The sequence below is a fragment of the Cervus elaphus genome, chromosome 4 (assembly GCF_910594005.1).
Source record: "Cervus elaphus chromosome 4, mCerEla1.1, whole genome shotgun sequence".
Classification (NCBI taxonomy): domain Eukaryota; kingdom Metazoa; phylum Chordata; class Mammalia; order Artiodactyla; family Cervidae; genus Cervus; species Cervus elaphus.
The window spans coordinates 40812191-40833488 of NC_057818.1; positions in this window are offsets into that span (position 1 = coordinate 40812191).

A 21298-nucleotide genomic window follows, 5' to 3' on the forward strand; every position below is an offset into this window, starting at 1 on the left:
AGGCAAGAATACTGGAGTGCGCTGCCATACCCTCCTCCAGGGGATCTTCCCAACCCAGAGATCAAACCCAGGTCTCCCACATTGTGGGCAGATTCTTTACCATCTGAGCCACCAGGAAAACCCAGGGTTGGGGCTTGGGCCTACAAAAAACTGATCAGATAAGACTTTTAAAACATGACCCAGCTGTGTGAGGAGCAGGAACTGTGAGGAGTAAAGGACTGGGGTGAGTGTTATGGATTGAATGGATGACTGTATTTCCCCTAGATTCACTGGTTTAGGTCTCAGCATGGTGGTATTAGGAGGCTGGGCCTTTGGGAGGTGATGGGGGTTAGAGGAGGTCATGAGGGTGGGGCCCTTGTGATGGGGTTTGTGCCCTTGTAAGAAGAGGGAGAGACATGCTCTCTCTCTCCCTCTTTCTCTGCCTTCCTTCCTTTCTTTCTCTCTCAGCTACATGAGCAAGAAGGTGGTATCTACAAGCCAGGAAGATAGTCCTCAGCAGAACCTGACCGTGGCATCCTGATCTCAGACTTCCAGCCCCCAGAACTGCAAGAAGTATAACCCTTTGAGACCCCAGCCTGCAGTGTGGTGTTGTGGGAGCTGACTGAGACGGGAGGCTGGGGGTCTGGTCGAGTGAGAGAGGAGGGAGCCTCGGGGCCTGGTGGCTGCAGGGTGGGGAGGAGAGCAGCTGGGGTACAGGACACATGCTGTAGGGTGTACCCCCCTGCTGATGGTTTGGATGAGGGGAGCGGAGGAAAGGAGCGTCAGGAGTGACCCCTGGGTCTGGGCTGGGGCTGTAGGAGAGTGGACATGCCATGTTCTGGGGAGGGCAGCAGGGGCCGTGGGATCTGTTGTGCAGGGTTTGGCTTGAGAGCAAGGAGGGGCCTGAGAGGCAGGGGGCTGTCAGGAGGGTGGGGAGTCACTGAGGCTGCAGAGAGGCTCTCCAGGAGAAGGCAGCAGTCAATCACCACGGTGAGGCCTTGCCTCTCAGCCTGCTTCTTCAATGCATTTCCCCCACCTGCCTTCCCCCCGACCCACATGGCTGCCCCAGTGGTCCCTCTGGGTCAAGGGACCCTCTTGGCTGACCCATCTATGAGGAGGGACCTCAACTTTGAGCCATCACTCCCATCTCCACAGGGGCATGCTGCATCCTCAAGGCTTTCCTCAGTGCCCCCAGTTCTTTGCTCTGCATTCCCCAGCCCCCCAACCCCATCTTCTCGCTGACACAAGAGTTGAGTGTGTTCTTGTCTGTTTCCCCAGGAGGTGAGGTTCTCACAACCCAAGGGCCATGCTCTGAACAGAGGGTTTTGCCTCTGAACAAAGGGTCAGGCATCTGGTAAATGAGTGAGGAAATTTATTGAATGACTATGTGAACGCATGCACACGTCAGCACACGAGATGGGCAGATGTGGCTAAGTCACCTGAAACATCCCCTGCCAATCAGAACAGCCCCGCCAGGCAATGCTTTCTGCCTTTGAAGCTGGTGAGCAGCCTCTCAGGGTTGGGAAATGAGGGAGGAGATTCTTCATTCAATGGAGGGAGGTCAGACTGTACAGGCCTTCCCACTCTGGGGCCTCCTTGCATAAGAACAAAGCAAGAACAATAATGGTGGAAAGCTGAAGGATTCACTGACATAATTCCAAAGTTTGGCACTTAATCTGAAAATATTTGCCAACTTATTATGGATAACAATATTTGCAGCTAAAGGTGCTTACCCTCCACACTCCAGAGTGTGAAGATGAGCCTCTACCCAGACAAAGATGTGCTCGTTGCCATCAGCGCAAATTGACACAGGGTGGCGGTGAGGAGGCTGATTGGTGGCGTCTCAGTCCCACTGCCGCCCCCGGGGCCACTCTGAGAACCCAGCTGACAAAGACAGTAGGATGTAGAAACAGGAAGATTCACAGGCCAGAGGGCCTGATGGGCCTGGGTGTGGGGTGCTTTCTAGATCCCCAACTCTTCCTTGTGCCAGCCCACGTACATCCTTTTCATTGCCAGGTTTCTGGACCTTGCGAACCTAGGGGTAGGAGATCTTCACAGCCACACCCACGGTCTAGCAAGGCCCTGTGGGTATGCGATCACGGCTGCTGGCTAACATGGGTGACCAAGGTCACCGGAGTTCTTGGGTACAATCACTCCACACATCTGTGGAGTTGGGGGTCTCTCCCATGGAGCCCCGTGTCCACAGGACATGTTGGCACAGGACATGGACAAGGGCCTTTGGCAGCACGTGGCAGAACTTGCTTGAGCGTGGTCGGAGGCTCACTGTCCCAGGGCTGAGGCCCAAGCTGGGCTGCCCCAGGGCCTCGCCCCTTCCCCTGGGCGCCGACTCCACGTGTCACAGCCCCGGCTCTGCCCCCAATGCCCAGGACAGGCAGAAGCCAGAGCCCCTTCCTGGGGCTCCAGTTCAGATCCTGGCGGCTCCCCGCTCTCGGGCTCAGTCTGCGGCACCTCTAAACCTTCACTGTGGCTGGGGGAAGGCACAGAATATGACAACTGGCCCCTGGGGCAAGGTCTGGGAGTGGGAAGAAGGCTTCCTTCCCCAGGAAAGCTGGGGCGCTCTCGTCAGAAAGAGCAGCAGAGGCTGGGTAGCAAACCCGCTCCATGAAGGGAGGAGAAGGAAGAGATGGCTGGCTGCCTCGCCCAGGTCAACCAGCTGGCTAGGAGTCCAGGGCTGGCCGACCTGTCAAAGGACAGGCACAGGCAGCCATGTGGACAAACAACGCAGAGCGAGAGAGACCCGAGCGCTCGGAGCCCAGAGAATGAGAGCAGTGAGGCAACCACAATGAATATGAGCCTTAAGAACGACCCTCTACTCCACCCTTATCCTTCAATCAACTAGTTGCTTTTTTTTTTTTTTCTTTGAGGAATTATGAGAGTAATCTAGGGAAAGCATCTCTGGGGGTGAGTCCAGGGGAGGGCATGTAACTGTGTAACTGTCCAATCCCACAGCCTGGAACCTTGGAGTCTTGGCTCAGCTGCAGGCTCAGCATGGCCCGTCTCTAGAGCAAGTATCTCCTTCATCCTGTCCGTTCCACAGACAGGGACCGGCTTCCTGCTGAAGGTCCTGTGCTTACCGTTGTTCTGAGCAGAAACTGCGGGGAAAGATCCCTGCTGCCACAGAACCCAGCTTCTGCTCGGGAGAAGAGGCAACAGGAAGAAAAATGGTAATCCAGATGATGATACAGGCAGGGAAGAAAAGAAAATAAAGTGAGGGAGCAGGGCACTTGGGTGCAGGAGGTCTGGGAGGGCCTCCCTGAGGAGCTAACATCTGTACTAAGCACCAGATGATAACAAGAAGCCAAGAAAGGATCGGGAGGAGGGAACAGCCAGAGTGAAACACCTCAGACAGAGGCGCTGGGCTGGAAGGTGGGGCGTTCTGGGGTGGCCCCTGCTGGGTCACTCTCAAGGACCTGTCTGTCCTTTGACAGACCACCCCGATAGGGGCTCCCCTGAGCACACAGGGCACCCAGATCTACACGTAGTGGTGGTGGGGGGGCGGCGGGGAGCGGTCAGAGACAGAGGCTGGGTCAGCTCCCCCAGTACTGTCCTGAGAACACATACACAATCATTTCCGTTGTTCCTCAAACAAGAAAGTAGACGTGTAAGGCAGACAGACAATAAACCACTGCAGAGCTGTCAAGTTGGCAGTTTGTCGTTTCTTACCTAGTACATCCCCTTTAAATCCTCGGCAGGCAGGCCAGGAGGAGCCTGGGAGCCTCGTCGATTCTCTAATTTTAGGAAAGAATCTGACCACCTCAGGCTCACCAACAGGCTTGAAAGTGACCTCTGTTCAGGCCAGCGGTGGGGTAGGGGGTGTGGGAAGTGACCACAGTGATGTTTTCCATGTGTTTTTGGTAGTTGTAAGCTGTCTGATGTTTTGATGCACATGTGGGACAAAACTGCTGAAAGCTTTAAAGCACAACACAACCATGATTCCTAAGGGAGAGAGAGGGAGAGAGAGAAAAAAAATTAGAAGCAGTTTTCTGAAAATGAAGAGGCCTCCATGAAGGCCTGAAAATGAAGAGGTACCATGATGGAACAGGCTGGAGGGTGGATTTTAAGACATTGGTTGGTAGGGAGGCCGGGAAGGGCCTGGGAGTCACAGAGCCTTGTCCAGGCCACTGACATCCGCTTCCTGGCCTCTGCTCCCCTCTTCAATCCTGAAGATCATGCCCATGTACAAGCCTGCCTTCTGCTCAGAGAAGGCTTAGACTTGTTCTCAGGGCCCTCCCAGCGAGCTCACCTGCTCAGGAAGCCAGCTGTCCTGTTACCTAAGAAGTCACCAGGCACAAGACCCCCAGGCTCTGGAACATGGGCAGAGATTGCGGCGATGAAGGTAGAAGGGATACAGGGACGCGGCGGGCTGCCGGGCCTTGTCCTGGGCCACCTGGCAGAGACGTGGAGCCCAGCCCTGGTCAGCAGCATCTGCGGTCCTCAGGGCAGAGCCGGGGCCACTTTGCAGGTGCCCTACACAGCTCTTAGCACGCCCCTGCTTGCATATCTGTGAAGCGGGCATGCTGCTCTGTGCCCTGCCTGTCTCACTGGGTCTATCCGTCACTCAATGTTCAACAAAGAACACCTACCACGTGCCCCGCCTCAAGGTCGTGGGAAAAATGGGTGGATGAATGCTTTGAAGAGGCGCTGTGGCCTCCCCAGCAGTTGACAGAAACTGGTTTGTGACAGTGTCCCCTCTTTCTCACTGTTGGTCTATTCATTTCCCCCAGAACTTGGACCTCACTTTATGGGTAGCGGCTGAGCACAGTTTGAAAAAACTGTATCATCCCCAGGCCAGCACAGGGCCTGTCATAAGCTTAAGTATGTATTTCTTTTATAAAGAATGTCAGTGTTTTGGGAATGTGAAGGTGTGAGGAGCAGGCGCAGGGTCTGTCTTCCTAGCGGAGAGCCAGGAGTTCAGGAGGAAACTGAGGCTCTGATGTACTGCCAGGCTCTTCATGATGAGATGGGCTGGGTCAATGTGTTTGGCCCAGCAAATGGGTCTCCTCTGCTCACCAGCCTCTGCAGGGCAGAGCCTCAAAAAAAAAAAACAGGAGACCTCACAGGTCTTTCTGGAGTCCAAAGATACTCCAAGACTCCCTCGCCTTTCCATACCTAGAAAGGCTTGGCTCCTGATGGTGATGGTCCAGCCTTGTCCACTTTTCCCCAGGCAAGCGCCAGGCCACAGTCATTCACGTAGCTCTCAGCCCCGTCCCTGCAGACTGAGTTCCTGTTTCCTAGGAGGTCACTGGATCTCTGGCCTCTGTCCCAGCTCACTATTCCCCAAGCAAAGACAGAGAAAGAGCGGGTCTTAGAAGGCAGTGAGCTGGTCCTGGGGTGCTTTTTGCCCCTGTAGCCTTATCCTGGTGGGTTTGGGCAGCCTGGGCTGGAAGGTTGGGGGTTGGGGGACAGTGAGCTCACCTGGATTGTCTGTGTGGGGGTGGGACCTGCATTGCACACTCTGGTCAGGGGCCCCTCCGATTTCTGTTCTGTGTTTTTACATCCTGATTATTTCATATACGGCCTTCTGATGGACTCATTTACTGGGAAGCTAAAGATACTCTTAAATGCCTAAAAATAAACCTGAACTGCTAAAAATTCAGCATCTCTCCCTCGCCTCCACCAGCTGGGCCTGTCTGCTTTCACTCCAACACCATCAGGAGCTACAAACAAGATTTACAAAAGTGAACAAGTTTACATGGGCCTGATTAGCAGATTCTCTTTTATCTTCAATTTGCCAAAACATTTTAGAGATGTTATTACTGAGACTCACTCTTTCTCTCCCTTCCGTCTTTCTTTTCTTCCTTCTTTCCCCTTCCTTCCTTCCCCCTTTCCCCTAACCACTTCAGTTTTGTGACTTGTGCTCTTTTATTTTACTATTTGGGGTAAGTTTTATATAAATTCAGGCTCCCCAAATTCCCTCCTCTGGTCAGCTGCACCTCCTTTTCTTATTTCAATTATTTTAAGAGACTCTTCTGGTTTCTATGAATACTGTGCTGATTGCCTGAAGGCCAGTTAAGAATAAACCTGCTAAACCAATAAATTACACTCACCCTCATTTCCAGAGAAACCCTTTTACATAAATATCTGCCATAGAAATAAATCAGATAAATTAATAAGAACTCCCTCCTCCCCCCAAACCAAACAGTGAACAGTAATGGTTATCAGACCAGTTAAAAGAATAAACCTATTAAATAAATAAATTTGCTCTACACCAATTTATGTCACCAATGTACTTAAGGGGAAACCTTTTAAAGGAATAGATTTACAGTGCACACACACAGATCTCCACTGGGTATGTGTAATTACGCATAAGAAAGGCATTACTTTTAAAGTGGATGAATGGGCCATACTTTTTTGATTTACTGTTAGAAACAGAAAAATGGTAATGGCATGAAATAAGCGTTTGCAAACCCATTTCGGAAGACAGGAAATGCTTGATTTACCTAGGGTACCCATCATGTTCTGTATTTCAGATCGAAGTAGATAAATGGGAAGGCAAATGGATATTTGGGGGGAAATCTATAGCCTTTCTGTCAACTCGGCAAGTTAAACGTTTGGAATAAAAATGCAGAGAGTGTCTATATGTGAGGAAGAACCCATGATTCATCAGCAATCTGGCAAATGGAAGTGGGCAGTGCTTACCTGGGAAGGTGAGGATTTCTCACATGGGAGGGGCCCCAGGCCTTTTCCGATCCCCTAAGTCTTCAGCTATGAAATCTTGCATCTGACTCATGCTGCCGCTTTCCCTCCTGGCCACCTGAACACGGCCCCCGATGCTGTGCCTGCTCTGGTCTCCTTCTTGCACTTAAAAACCCTGTCTGTGCCTGCACCCCATCTGAAGAAGGGATGGACACCCTGTGTGGTAACTGGACATTGTTTTCAGGGAGGCCATGTGGAGCCACGGGCCTCGCTGATCAATGCCATGCGCAAACTTTTATTGAATGCCAACTGCGAACATTTACCTGTGTCAGTTGCTGCTTACGAACTCCTACACGATTTCTGTATTTCATACAACTCAGTATTTCCCCAGGCAGAAATCAGTTTTCTAGAAACTAGCCCAGGACCTCGGGAGCCATGTCTACACTCAAACAGGGGGTTGAAACTAGAGTCCAAATCCTAAATATTTCCTAAATAGTAGCCCTCTCTTCCTGAATTACCCAAGTCACTTCAGGAATTATTTCCTCTGTTTGTTTTACCCTTTGGCTCACAGCCTCAGAGGAAGACCTTCAGGCTGGGCAGGATGGAAGCCTTCATTTCAGTCTCAGCATGGTTAGTCATTGGCTGATCAAAGCCTCTCTGAGCCTCAGTTTTCACATCTCCAAAACTAGTATAACCCCCGCACAGCCTCTGGCGTTTAAATGGAATCAGGATTAAATAAACTTACCATGTTGGGCAGGCAGTAAATGGTGACAATATCTGTTTGTTGATTTTCATCATCAGAGACACAAAAGGTATGACCAGGTGACAGGCCTACCTCTGTCCTAGCTGTTCAGAGGGCCAAGAAGATCTAGCCCCCAGGTTCTGTCTCAAGGAGGGTATACTAATTCTCCTGCATGGTGAAGTTGAGTCAGTGAGGGCAGAGAGAGGAGGGCATTCCAGGCAGCGGGTACAGCCAGGCAAAGGCAGCTGGGAAGGAACAAGGGAAGGAGGGTATCTGGAGGTGAAGCACCTGACTGTCAGGGAGCCTCAGAGCTTTGGCTCAGAAGATGCTCTCGAAAGAGTTAACGAGAGCCCTCTCTCAGCCACCGGAGGAAGCTTGGCCTCTTCCAGCTTGACTGCTTCCATCAAGCAGTCAGATCAGCTGCCTCCCCCCTTCTCTCCCTGCCCCGGGACCACCCTGTGTGAAGGTTTTCCCCTCACTGGGCCGGAGCCTGCCCTGGTTCTGCCTGCGGGATTCAGGCCCCAGGCAGGTGCCCCACTCCTGCTCAGGGTTGGTGGTCCTGGCTGGGGGGGGTCCCGCCTGCCTGCAGGCCCATGGAAGGATGTGCTGAGAGCAAAAGAGTATTCAGGAGCTGGCAGATTTACACAGTCAGATGCACTAAGATCTTTTGACCGGCTTAAGAATAAATATGGCCCAACATATTGTCGTTTTTATGGATATTTACAACCAAGGCACTTTGTAAACCCAAGAACTAATATTTCCCAGAGGAAATCTGGCTCTCAATTCTTGATAAATTATTGGAAATTCAAGCCTACCCCAGCCAAGGAGTTTCTGTAACATTTTTGGCTCCACAGGTGAGGCCTAAGACTAACTTAGGCTTGTCTGGGGCTGAACCACTGGAGGGGATGAGCAGCCTCAAGGCACCTAGATGGTAACTCCAGTGTTAATAATCACAGTTCTCCTGTAGCAATTATTAAGGCCCAAGCATTCTTCTAAGTCCTTCTTCAAGTCTCAACTCATTTAATTGCCACAACAAACTATGCTGTGAGTGCTGGTATCATCCCCATTTCACAGATGAGGAAACCGAGGCAGTAGGTTACAGTAAGATTCATGGAGAGCATCTCAAGGGTAAACAGGAAATGCAAGTTCAGTGTATTGGTGGGTATGCTTTCTGTTGTAAGTTAGAAAGTCCAAATAAAACTTATATTTAAACAAAAAGAAAGAAACATATTAGCTCTTGTAAATAAGTGCCTAAGGAAGTTTGCCTTCAGGCAGTTCAGGGCAGGACCTCCACTAATGTCATCAAGTTTCCTAATGCCTCTTGGCTCCCTGTATGCAGGTCAAGAAACAACAGTTAGAACCAAACATGGAACAACAGACCCGTTCAAAATTGGGAAAGGAGTAAGACAAGGCTGTATATTATTGTCCTGTTTACTTATATACAGAATATTTCATGCAAAATGCTGGGCTGGATGAATCAAACAAGCTGGCATCAAGATTGCTGGGAGAAGTATCAATACCTCAGATATGCAGATGATATCACCCTAATGGCAGAAAGTGAAGAACTGAAGAGCCTCTTGATGAGGGTGAAAGAGGTGAGTGAGAAAGCTGGCTTAAAACTCAACATTCAGAAAACTAAGATCATGGCATCCGGTCCCATCACTTCATGGCAAATAGATGGGGAAAAAGTGGAGGCAGTGAGAGACTTTATTTTGGGGGGCTCCAAAATCACTGCAGATGGTGACTGCAGCCACGAAATTAAAAGATGCCTTGCTCCTTAGGAGAAAAGCTATGACAGAACTAGACAGCATATTAAAAAGCAGAAACATCATTTTGCCAACAAAGGTCCATATAATCAAAGCTATGGTTTTTCTAGTAGTCTGTATGGATGTGAGAATTGGACCATAAAGAAGGCTGATTGTCAAAGAATTGATACTTTCAAATTGTGGTACTGGAGAAGACTCTTGAGAGTCCCTTGGACCGCAAGGAGATCAAACCAGTCAATCCTAAAGGAAATCAACCCTGAATATTCATTGGAAGGACTGATGCTGAAGTTGAAGCTCCAATACTTTAGTCGCCTGATGTAGAGATGACTCATTGGAAAAGATCCCAGTGTTGGGCAAGACTGAAGGCAAAAAGAGAAGAGGGTGCAGAGGACTGAGATGGTTAGATAGCATCACTGACTCAACGGGCATGAATCTGAGCAGACTGCATGAGATAGTGAAGGACGGGGCGCCTGGGGTGCTGCAGTCCATGGGGTCTCAAAGAGTCAGACACGACTTAGCGACTGAATGACAACCACCACCACCCAGGTTCCCTCTGCTCACCTGGCCATTCTCACACTGGCTGTCTATCTTGCTGTAGGGGCCTCAGACTTTAAAATCCCCTCCCATTCAAATGGAGCAGGAAGGGGAGGTGAGGACCTTGTTGTGGGAGGATGGCATGGACCCTGGGGCTGCCCACACCAGCAAAGGTCCACTCGCCAGGCCCAGAGTGGAGACACCATCACAGGAGGCCTGGCATTTCCAGCAGTGCAGTCACCTCCAGCATAGGCACAGGGCTGGGGTGCTGTGACCGGGTGTCTGCCCCCTTCCCCAGTTCAGAGGCCCCTTTCCCAGAGGGGGCCAGACCAGCCTCTCATTCACTGCCTGGGCTCCTGGGGAAGGTGAGGCAGGTACTCTTGGGACCAAGATGCCTCTGGCAGCCAGCCTGCTCCACAGCCATGCACAGAAGGAGTCTGTGGGGTGTGGGGGCGGATAGGAGGTGTTCTCTCAGTTCTGTGGCCACCTGGCTGCAAGGCCTTCAGCAAAGGGATTACCGTCAGATTTCTTGGGTTATAAACTCTTTTCCACCCACTTAACATGTTGAAATCAGAGTGCATCTTAGGCTCGATGTGTGCCTAGTTTTATGTCTTTTATTCTCCCAAATCTGGTGCTGTCAATGGACTGTTTTACAGCTCATGACACAAAATGTCACTTCAAGTCCAGATGCCACACAGAGGAGGGAGATGCATGCAAGTCTGAGCTGGAAAGAGCAGGAAGGAGGTGACTGGCACTCACATGATGGGGCTTGGCCCACAGAAGGCCAGGGCCACTTTGAGGCAATGCAGGGCGGGCTCAGGCTAGGGTGGGCATCATGGGCGCCTGGGTCCCTCAAGCCCCAGGGGTTTACTCCGTGAACACAGCAAGGACAGCCGTCCCTGGCGCGCTGGCCGCCCCGCGGCTCACTGCCCACCATTCCGGCTGTGCACAGCAGGCGCTTCCTCCCCTTCAGGGCTGTTGCAGAGAACAACAATCCAAAACAAACAGCCAAACTCAGCAAACGTACTTTTTTGACAGCTTGAACATTAAAAAGGGGGAAAAAAAAAAAAGCCAACAAATGTTCAACAAAGCAAAGTGCTCTCCCCACTGCACTCAGGATGGGGACTCCGTGTCTCGCTGGCGGGGCCTTGGGAGCCCCGGTCCTTCGAGGCCCGGCTGTGCGGTGGTGCCCTGGCAGGCCTGGGTCCCGGGGGGTCTGACACCGGGGCCCTGCCCTTCCCAGCGGGGTGTGGGTCTGTGGCCTGACCAGGGGCCTGGAAGAGCTCTCCTTGCTGGGTTCTGGCAGGCAGAGGAGGAGACAGGCAGGGAAGCGAGGAGATGGTACGTTGGCTGGGATGTGGGCACCTGCTGGGCAGAGCCCCACAGTGCCCAGGGAAGCCAGAATCAGGGCTGCCCAACGCCAGACTTCTCGCTACTCCAACTGAGAGGCAGCAGGGGCTGGGCTGGGGGCCAGGGCTCATCAGGGTTCCAGGACGGGTCGTAACGTGACCCAGAAGGTAATGTGTGCAGATGCAGAGATCAACTGGAGGAGAGGGATAGTGTAGAGAAGGGGCATGCCCCTGGGGCTCTGGGCACAGAACACGACAGGAGCAAGTTCCCGAGACAGATTCGGTCCTGCCTGGTGATGAGGACATACTGGGGGACCAGCTCCACAGTTAGGGTAACGTGGCTGGGAGTGGGCTGAGGCTGTACAAGAACAGGGGCTGGTCAGTTCCCAGTGGGGGGTGTCTGCCTCTCTGAACAAGTGGAATTTCTTTACGTGGGTCTGTCCCTGGGTTGGCTAAGGGCTGAACTGTGTCCCCTCCAATTTCGGGGAAAGTTTTTTGTTCATATGAGTCTGGGAGAGTAGAGAAAATGGAGAGTTTGGGAATTTAGATAGTAGAGATGTTTGAGATAAAATGAGAATTTGTCCATTTTAATCTTGAAATTTAAGATAAAGGGATTGTAAAGATTTAAGCTACATGTTAGCCCCATTCTTTTCTTTAGCCTATAGTGCAAATGTTGAAGTCCTTACCCTCAGTGAAGTAAGTCCTCAACATACGAACAAGTGCTGTTTCAAGAACTTTGTTTCTAAGTCCAACAAAATTAGCCTAGGTACCCAACTAACACAAGCAACTATAGAGCGCTGCAGTGTATCAGGTTTATAAACCTAACATAAATAATACATAAAAAACAAACACGAAAAATAAAGAAAACATTTTTAATCTTATAGTACACCAGACAAGTGAACTAACTTACATAATTGGACCTACGACCCACATTAGCATCTTTGAACATTTGCAACTTGAAGGTTCATCCTTAGGGATGTACCTCAGAATGTGACTGTATTTGGAGACAGAGTTACTTTCAAGAGGCAATTAAGTTAAAATGAGGTCTGTAGGGGGCCAGCACCCAGGAAGACTACTGTCTTCATAAAAAGAGGATGTATGGCCACTTACACATAGAGGGGGACAACTCAATAAAGACTCAGGCCATCTCCACGTGAAGATGAGAGGCTTCAGAAGAAACCGACACTGCTGACATCTTGGTCTTGGACTTCTAAACTCCAGAATTGGAAGAAAGTAAATTGCTCTCGTTTAAGCCACCCAGACTGTGGCACTTCGTTATGGCAGCCTTAGCAAGAAAAATATAGGGAAATTCTGAGGCTCCACAAAGGGGGCCTGGAGGCACGTAGTCCCTTCACACACACCCTTCCTGCCTCTCACCTCTCCCTCACCTGGCCAGAGCTCTGTGAAGGCCCCGTGCTGTCTCAGCTAACACCAAAGGAGCTTCTCTCCCATTTGCCCTGCTTCCCACTGTGCAGGGGGCAGGGCGGGGGTGGTGGTGGTAGGTCAGGCGGCAAGCAAACTCCCAGCCTTCCACAGCCCTTGTCCATAAAGTCAGCCTCGTCAGAGCTTGCACATCCTTTGTGCCAGAGCTTCCGCCACGCTTTGCAGAACCTAGCAGGGAAAAAAGGCTTTCGCCTCCCTTGTCTCAGACACTGTGCTTCTATTAACGCAACCAAGTTGAGCACTGGTTCTCTCGACAGTTCTTGCTCTGTAGCCCCACATTGGCCGCTACGGCTGAGTACTCCACACTCTATACACGCCTCTGTGACGGAGCATGTCCTCCCCTCTGTGTCACACACTTGGGTTTGGGGCCCAGATGTTTGGCTTTATGTTTTGTCCTTTTTAAGTTCGTTCGTGAACACAGCTGTGAGCTTCAGCACTGGGGGGAGGGGAAGGCAGGCGCTAGGCAGCCCCTGTGCGCATGCCTCCTGCAAGTCTGCATCCACAGGGTCAGTCAGTGTTTCTTGTATAATTTCAGTGGCCCCCACCAGGGCTGGCCCCTCAAGGAGTCTTCATCTGTAGAAAGAACTAGGCCTCATGAGCTTATTTACTTTGTGAAGCTGAATTTGCTCCTGTTAAGTCAACAGTTACTTGGCTCCCCTGAGATTCAGTTTGGAGAGGAAAGATAGAATAAAGCTGCATCCATTCCCTTTGCCAGTTTTCAAAATAATGATTTAGTTAGCCTGCATCCTGCAAAGGTGGGGTGACCATATAATTTGTTGTGACTTTATCGTGCAAACTAGGATACGTGTGCAAGTAAAAGGGCAATGGGTATAAATCAGAACACTCAGCAAACCTAAACACACGTTCATCCTATCCAATGGTGACTGTGAGGCTTTGTTTTGTTGTAAATGTCATTATAAAGTCACAGACATAAGCACAGTTCATTGGTTTCAATTCACTCTAGCCATTATTCTCACTGATTGCACCATCTTTGGCCAGTAGCAAATCAGCACCTCTAAATGCCTATCCTCTGCCTAAGACATGAGTGAAAACATAGGCCCGATGTGCTATATTTTTTTTCTAAGTACATATGCAAAGCACTTGGAACGATTAAAATAAGCACCATTCCCCGCCCCTGAACTGCCAAAATAGCCATGCGTCGCCCTGGTGGATCACCAAAGGAATCGGGGACCTCCATGAAGTTAGGAGCTGACTTGAGGGGTGACTTGGGGGCTACACAGCCTTAAAGACCCCACAGGCAGTCGGGGAGGAAGGAGTCATCCGTTCTCTAGGACCTGGGCAGGCTGCTGGAGGGTGGGTATCTGGGGAAGGGTTTTAGCTCCATTCTGAAAGTGCACTGAGCTAGTCAACACTGGGCCATGAGGGGACCAGCTATCTCCATGGCCTCCCCATCACTGTGGCCATGCAGACAGCCTTCCTCTGGCCAGCCACTCCCTACAGGATGAGGATTCTACCTGCCCAGGGGGATGTGTCCGCCCAAAGACCAGCCCCTTCCTGACCATACCCTGGGACTCCCTGCCCAGATGGCCCTTGACCTGAGTGGGCCTCAGGATTGCACACTTCTAGGTCAGTGATTCCCAAGGAGGTGGGAGGAGTGATTTTGCTGTCCCCCCACCCAGGTGGCACTAGCGGTAAAGAACCCGCCTACCAGGGCTTCCTTGGTGACTCAGACAGTAAAGAATCTACCTGCAATGCGGGAGATCTGGATTTGACCCCTGGGTCGGAAAGATCTCTTGGAGGAGTACGTGGCCACCCACTTTAGTATTCCTGTTTGGAGAACCCCATGGACAGAGGAGTCTGGCGGGCTACAGTCCATGGGGTTGCAGAGTCGGACACAACTGAGCGACTAAGCACACAGCCAATGAAGGAGACTTAAAGATGCTGGTTTGATCCCTGAATCAGGAAGATCCCCTGGAGAAGGAAATGGCAAGTCACTTGAGTTTTCTTGCCTGGGAAATCCCATGGACAGAGGAGCCTGGCAGACTACAGTCCACGGGATGGCAAATAGTCGGACATGACTAAAGCAACTGAGCATGCATGCAGACATTTTTTGATTTTCACAACTGGAGGAGGGTTGGCATGTAGGGTGCGTACATCCTACAGTGCACAGGATGGCCCCAACAACAGGTGGGCCCAAGAGGTCAGTAGTGTCCCGGCTGAGAAGCTCTGCCCTTGGCCCCAGAGATGTTTGTGGGAGAGAAAGTGAGCACCCAGGCACCCCAGCCCTCAGGCACATAAGTGGGAGACACAGGGTAGAGTGGAGGGTGGGAAGGGAGGGGAGGTGAGAGGCAGTCAGTGTCGCTACCCAGGCTGCCATGCACCAGTGTGAAGTCCCCAAATCTGAGACTTCTGAAGTGGAACCTGGCCTCCAAATCTTTGTGAAGTTATATTCATCAAGAGTTAGGGTGTAGAAAACATCTTATTAATTTTTAAGCTTATTCTTTTAATCTTGGCTTATAACTTAAATATTTAGACATGTGGTATATGGCCTTATGCTCTTGTTCTACATAAGGACTTGTGAAATACTCATTCTCAAAATCTGCTGGGTCACAGACCTGGGGAGAGTGAGGAATGGGCCTGCAGGGGGCTCCACGGTCCCTTTAGACAGGGGTTTGGCAGGGATGACTTTGAGATTCTTCTGTCCCCAGGATTCATCACTTGTTGAACCCTGACTGTGTGTAGGCAACTTGCTAGGTGTGGGGGCAGCTTACAGTCAGTCTAGGACAAAAGCTGATTGATGATGGCTGTCACCAAGTATGTGAAAGAGACGGTGGGCCCCTGTCAGAGCCCAGGGCTGGGGCCCACGGCTCTGGGGACTTCCAGGCTGCTTACCTCAGGTCACGTGGGCCTTCACATGGCCATTCTGTCCTCCTCTACCCACAGAGAGAATCTCCCCTTTTCAGACCAGATTTGGGCACTGCCAGAATCACCCTGCAGAGAGGTTCCCTCTGAAATCTGAGTCCAGATACACAAAGCAGTGACCGCTGAGATCGCCAGTGTGCCCATTTCACAGATAAAGAAATGAGGCTCCAAGGTACAGAAGCAGTAGCAGGAACCTGGTTTAGCCAGATTAGCTGGCTCCCATCATGTAGTACCTCTTGCAACATCCCTTCCCATCCAGCTGTCCCCAGGATATGGGTGGGGAGGGCTTTCCCAAACAGCAGCATTCTTGAATCTCCCAGGGCTGGTCCGGCTCTGCTTCACTAGAGAACTACCATTAGGGTCCCCTTGTCTTTGCCTGGCCTGTTCCTACCACTGGCCCCATGAGGGATGGCCCTACCCATAGGGGGCACAGAAGATGGGCTTGTCAGGGGCTTTACCCCCCAGTAGGCAGCCTGGGGAGAGTAGGGGGAAGTGCTCACCTCTCCACCAGGCCCTTCTCTGCCCACTGTAAGGCCTTTCCTTTTTTCTTTTTTCTTTTTGGAAGGCCCTTCTTTGCCTGATGCCCACACATCCCAGGTCCCAGCTTTCCTGGAGCTTTCAGTTGGAGAGCAGAGGTCAGCTGTGTTACCACCACTGACCATCAGAGGGCGCCTAGCTCAGCAGCTCCTAAAAATGTGGCATGCTCAGAATGGGTCCTTTTTCCAGGGAGCCAGCCCATGGCATCTTCAAGAAGAAAACAGCTAGGAGACTAACATGGAAACTTACATTATCCTACGTAAATAGATGGCCAATGGGAATTTGCTGTATGTCTCAGGGAATTCAAACAGGGGCTCTGTATCAACCTAGAAGGGGGGTGGGTGGAGAGGGAGATGGGAGGGAAGAGGTTCAAGAGGGAGGGGACATATGTATCCCTGTGACTGATTCATGCTGATGTTTGACAGAAAACAACAAAATTCTGTAAAGCAATTATCCTTCAATTAAAAAATAAATAAATTTAAAAAAAAAACAAAAAACAGCCAACTAGGACTGGACCCTAGACCTCTGAATGGATACCTGCCCTGACACCTCCCTCCCCACCTCCACCTCCACCCCCAACACACACACACACACACATTGGCCTGATGGGAGCTGTCAGGTCTGCTTGTCAGTCTCTCTGTTGGGTGTTAAACCTCCCTGACCAGGTCCACACCTAGTGCCCAATTTTGCAAAAGTCAAAATTAGGCTCCTCACAGAGAGTCCCACATCAACCCTGTTCTGTCACTAGGCCCAGGCTAAGAAGAGGCAAGAGTTCCACCTCTGCCCCTAGAATAAGAATGTGAGCTGACCGTGGGTGTGGGGCCCGGGAGAGGGAGGGTCTTGTTGGCTGCGGATGAGAGGCTAGGAGCAGGGTGGGGGGCAGCTGAGCTTTGCTGAGGGAGTTAGAGTCTGCCTCTGGACCCCTCTGTGTGGAGTCAAATGCTGCTTCCCAGCTGTATGGCTTGGACAGGTTAATGAACCCCTCCGTGCCTCATCTTCCCTTTTGTAAAGTGAGGGCAATTGGAATGCCTCTTCAGGGATTCAGCAGGGCCAAGCAGAGAAGTGCTTAGCATGGGTGTCAGCACATAAAAAATCTTAGTTTTACTCATCATTATATATGGGCATATGTACCATCATTATATTTGGGCTGAGCCTTAGTAAAGAGGTACTAGAGGGACTTCCCTGGCAGTCCAGTGGTTAGGACTCCACACTTCCACTGCAGGGGAAATGAGTCCAATTTCTGGTTGGAGGACTAAGATCCTGAAAGCTGCATGGTAAGGCAAAATAGAATAAAATAAAAGAGTACTAGAATCTGCCAGCCGAAAGGAAGAAGACACAGTCTGGGTGAAGCCCACGAAGGTGGGCTGAGTATCTGAGTAAAAGGGTAAGGGCGTCAGAGCTGGAGATGAGGCTGCTCTTCAGCGTCCTGGGCTCTCTCAGCTGTGGGCAAAAAAGGAGGCAGCAAGGGGCTGCCCAGGACTCCCACCCCGGCATTCCCCTAAGCAGGCTGCTGCTTCTCCTTCTTTTTCAGAAAAAAAGCTCATCTTGCTATAGTATGCGGCAGCCAGTAAAAGCACGTTAATCTTTAACGTGTTAGCAAAACAGCCTCCAATCTGAATATTGGCTCTTCCTTCCATCTGTAGCAGTTTGCACAGATTTTTTTTTTTTAGAGCAGCAGAATTCCTCATCTATGCGCCAGCCGGTTGCAGGCGCTCTCCACTGCCACAGAGTAACCCCCACCCTGAGGGTGAGGACCAGACCTCTCACCCCAGCCCCAGTCCTGTCCACCACCTCTGCAGAGGGGCTCAGTGCCCGTCTCAGCTTTGCACAAGTGGCCAGATTTGTGGATTCCAGAGACCAGTAAGGCCTTCCCTGGTAGCTGAGCTGGTAAAGAATCCACCTGCAATGCGGGAGACCCGGTTCGATTCCTGGGTTGGGGAGATCCCCTGGAGAAGGGAACGGCTACCCATTCCAGTATTCTGGCCTGGAGAATCCCATAAACTGTATAGTCCATGTGTCGCAGAGTTGGACATGACTGAGTGACTTTCATAGACCAGTAAAATTACCCTACAAACCAACTGAAAAATGCAGGATTTTGCCAAGGAAAGCTATTTGAGAGAGAGAGAAAAGAAAACTATAATCCAAAGTCTCCTTCAATTCATCGAAGAAAGGAAAATTTGACATCAAAAGGAGAGGACAGAATTAAGACTAAAGGTTTTTGAACAGATTGAGCTTTATTTTTCTCCCTTGGGATTATCAATAACCCTGGGGAATCTGCACCAGTGAACCTAGTGGGGGTTGGTGAGTCCACATCCTAGGGGTTCCCAGTGTCCTGAACCTGAGCCATCTGGACTGGCCTCTCCCAGCCCACTGTCCCCTCCAGAGAGAGAACCACAATCGAAACTTAGTCCTTGGGAAATGTAAGTTGCTCCAGAGCTTGTTAAGCGGCAAAGAATCAAAGAAGGAATAAATAGCAATATTTTATAAGTTTTAAAATGCTATTTTAACACAAATACCAGAGCAATTCTAGCATAAATCAACAAAGACACCCAAAAGTATGTTTGTACAAGAAATGTAATAAGCTGGTATGAAAAACAGTGTCAACTGGTGCAGATGGCAGAAAAAGCCAATATTCAAATGTATGCTGTTTTACTAACACATTAAAGATCAACATTTTGCTACCTGCTGCTCATGATAGCAGGATTAAAAAAACACACAACACACACATATACTCACGCGTGATATTCTAACCCAGAGAATGAAAGATTCTTAAAGAAATTGTCAAGCATTTTCTATACTTCATCTGGTGGTTTTAAAGCTTCCATGGTTCAGAGAAAAATTTGCATCTGAAAATGCAGTTTTCTGCATATCTGCCTGATGTTTGAGAAAATTAGACAAGGAGGATGAGAAAATACCAGTGCTGCAACCCTTAACACCCTCCTGGATTAGTAATAGGAACAGCGGGGACAGAACTACCCTAAACGTGAGCTGACTCTGCCTTTCTCTCCGAGCAGAGCACAGGCTATTTTCAAAGTGTTTTCTCAGGCACTGTAGCTCTGGGAGCTCCCAAAGGATTCTGTGAAGTGGGCAGGGTTGGGGACATCAGCCCCTCACTGTAACTGGGCAAACTAAGGCTCAGAGACGGCGAATCGATGGACAAGGGATCACAGAGCCTAAAGGAAGTGGATTAGGGATGCAGGCAGAGAACATCATCCAGCAAGGATGCTGCCAAGGAGTTCTCAGCTGTCTTGTGTTGTCTTTGCTCTCACACTGAAGGGTCTGAGAATCAGGCAGCCTGAGTGCAACGCCCAGCTCCACTTGACCTGACCTTGGCCAGGTGACCTCACCTTTGAGCACCCACTGCTTACCCTGAGGAACGAAAATAACAAAATCATCCCAGTTAGGGGTGGTGTCAGTTCAGCAAGGGCCTGAAGGGTGTGAGCAGGGCTTGCACTCTGAGGTGCTCCCTAGAACAGAAAGAGCAAACAGCTGGCCCACAGACGATTTGTTTGGTGTTTTTTAAAGTTTTGAAACATGTAAAAAAAAAAAATCTAGGGTTTTCACTTAAAGATCTTATCTTGACAAATCCCCGCCTGGCGACTAGCAGCCTGGACTGTGAGGGAGGTGGCTGACCTCGACAGGAAGCGCTGAGGGTAAGGGCTGGGCCAGCACTCTCAGCCCCACCGCCAGGCACAGGCAGGGAGGGATGTGCGCCCACGGAGGGCTCCACAGACCCGGGAGGCAGCTCTCCCCCAGGAGACAGTGAACCTGTGGCCACAACCTCATTTGTTAAAGGGTCTTTGCAGATGTAATTAAGTGAAGGCGCCCCAGATGAGGAGATATCTTGACTCCCCAGAGATTAAGCTGACGGGCTCTACACCCAATGAACAGTGTCGTCATTAGAGACAGGAGACGGCATAACGTGAGGAGGAGATGATGTGAAGACAGAGGCAGAGACTAGAAGGATTCTGCCCCCATGGCACCGTCGGAGGGAACGCAGCCCGGCTGACACCTGGCTTTCCGACTTCCAACCTCCAGAACTGAGAGACGACGTTTCTGTTATTTTGAGCCACCAAATGTGTGATAATCTGTTAAGCAGCCTCAGGAAACTCACATGGGCGTGGCCAGCAGCTCAGATGCTGGGTGATGGGTGGCCCCCACATGCACCCCTCTGGCTTCGTGAGGGCCTGACCCCCTTGGCTCAGACTCTTAAGAGCCTCCTATGGCCCTCAATGCAGTCTGCAAATCTCTCACTGCTCACATCAGCCTGTGCTTCCTGCCCTATTCGTGGGTCACATCACCTCCAGGGCACCAGGCTCCACCACCTCCCAGCCCTGGCCTGGGACACACTCCTCTCCCCACCCTCACCTCAGGGAAGTGGACCCTGACCTCTTTGCTGGCCCCTCTCGGGCAAGAACTGCTTCTGCTTTTCAGGTGTCAGAGCTCCAGTACCCAGCAGAGAGCCTAAAATGTTTGAGGAAGAAACTACTGTGGGAGTCCTGGCTGAGCAGAAAGGGAGGGGAGAACGAGGTGATACAATGTTTTACCCATTAAATGGAAGGAAATGTAAAGTTTGATAGTATCAAGTCTTGCAAAGGATATGGGAAAACACATGTCAATGGTGCCAGTATAAATTGGTATCTCTGAGGCAACTTGTGGCATCTTTAAAGACACATGCTCAAGAACCCAGCAGTTTCACTCTTCATAGCTACCCTGGAGAAATTCTAAACAGAGAGCAGGGCAATGACCTCACTGCAGCCTACCGTGAAAGTGAAGGATTAGAAGGTGCCTAGATGTTGATAGAGGGCCCCGCTAAACAGCCAGGGTGAGGTCCCTGTGAGCGAACAGGATGCAGCAGGGAAGAAGCACAACGTACGATCTTCCCTGGTGGTCCAGTGGTTAAGAATCCGTCTGCCAGTGCAGGGGACACAGGTTCGATCCCTGGTCTGGGAAGACCCCACATCCCACAGGGCAGCTAAGCCCATGCACCATGGCTACTGAAGCCTGCTCGCCCTAGAGCCGGTGCACTGCAACAAGGGAAGCCACAGCGATGAGAAGCTGGCATACTTCAACTAGAGAGTAGTCCCTGCTCGCTACAACTAGAGAAAGCTGGTACACTGGTGAAGACCCAGGGCAGCCCCTTCACCGCCTCCCACCCCCTCCAAGAAAAAAGAAGCATGAGGTATGTCTGTCTGTGCTGATACACAACTGGACTGGAAATAGTTGAAGAATCGCATGCATAAGACTGTATTTTTGTTATTAACTTTTAAAAAATAAAACCAAAGTAATTCTACCAATCCTCTGGGCACTGATTCTATGACAATATGATTTGTAATAAGAAATAGATACTTGATTTCTCCCCTTGTTTGACACTTGGGGCTTGCCTGGTGGCTCAGATGGTAAAGAAT